Genomic DNA, 523 nt, shown 5'->3' with positions numbered 1-523 from the left:
GCTCGTTAGTACGACGACCACCTCGCTCGATGATATATGCAAATGCAAACATAAACAAAACACAACGCGATCACATATTAATAATATATGCATATTAATATAAACGTTAGTCCACCTATAAACAAGGCACTAACCATAACCCATTCCGACCCGTACTCCTACAAGTCCCGCGCAAAATTAGCACACACAAAAGTCTAAGTCTAGGCACCTATCTCAAGTCACCTAAATCCCTTAGACCATGCTCTGATACCACTTGTAACAACCCAACCCGTTATCCATCCTAAAATGTGCCATAATTTTTTTTTTGTGAGACTGTGCATCTTGACGGCGTCCAGTTATCTGGACGGCGTCCAACTCTAAAGGACTGGATGACGTCCAAGCCCTTTAAATGGCGTCCAAATACACTACCAGCTTCTGATCAGATTTACAAATACACACGGGCGAAAAACCCGCTTCCCGACACTTTTAAACCAAAACACTTTCACAATATGTTAATATTAATTAAACTAAGAATTTTCCATAA

This window comes from Rutidosis leptorrhynchoides, chromosome 9 (assembly GCF_046630445.1).
Source record: "Rutidosis leptorrhynchoides isolate AG116_Rl617_1_P2 chromosome 9, CSIRO_AGI_Rlap_v1, whole genome shotgun sequence".
Classification (NCBI taxonomy): Eukaryota; Viridiplantae; Streptophyta; class Magnoliopsida; order Asterales; family Asteraceae; genus Rutidosis; species Rutidosis leptorrhynchoides.
This window is presented reverse-complemented; position numbering follows the sequence as displayed.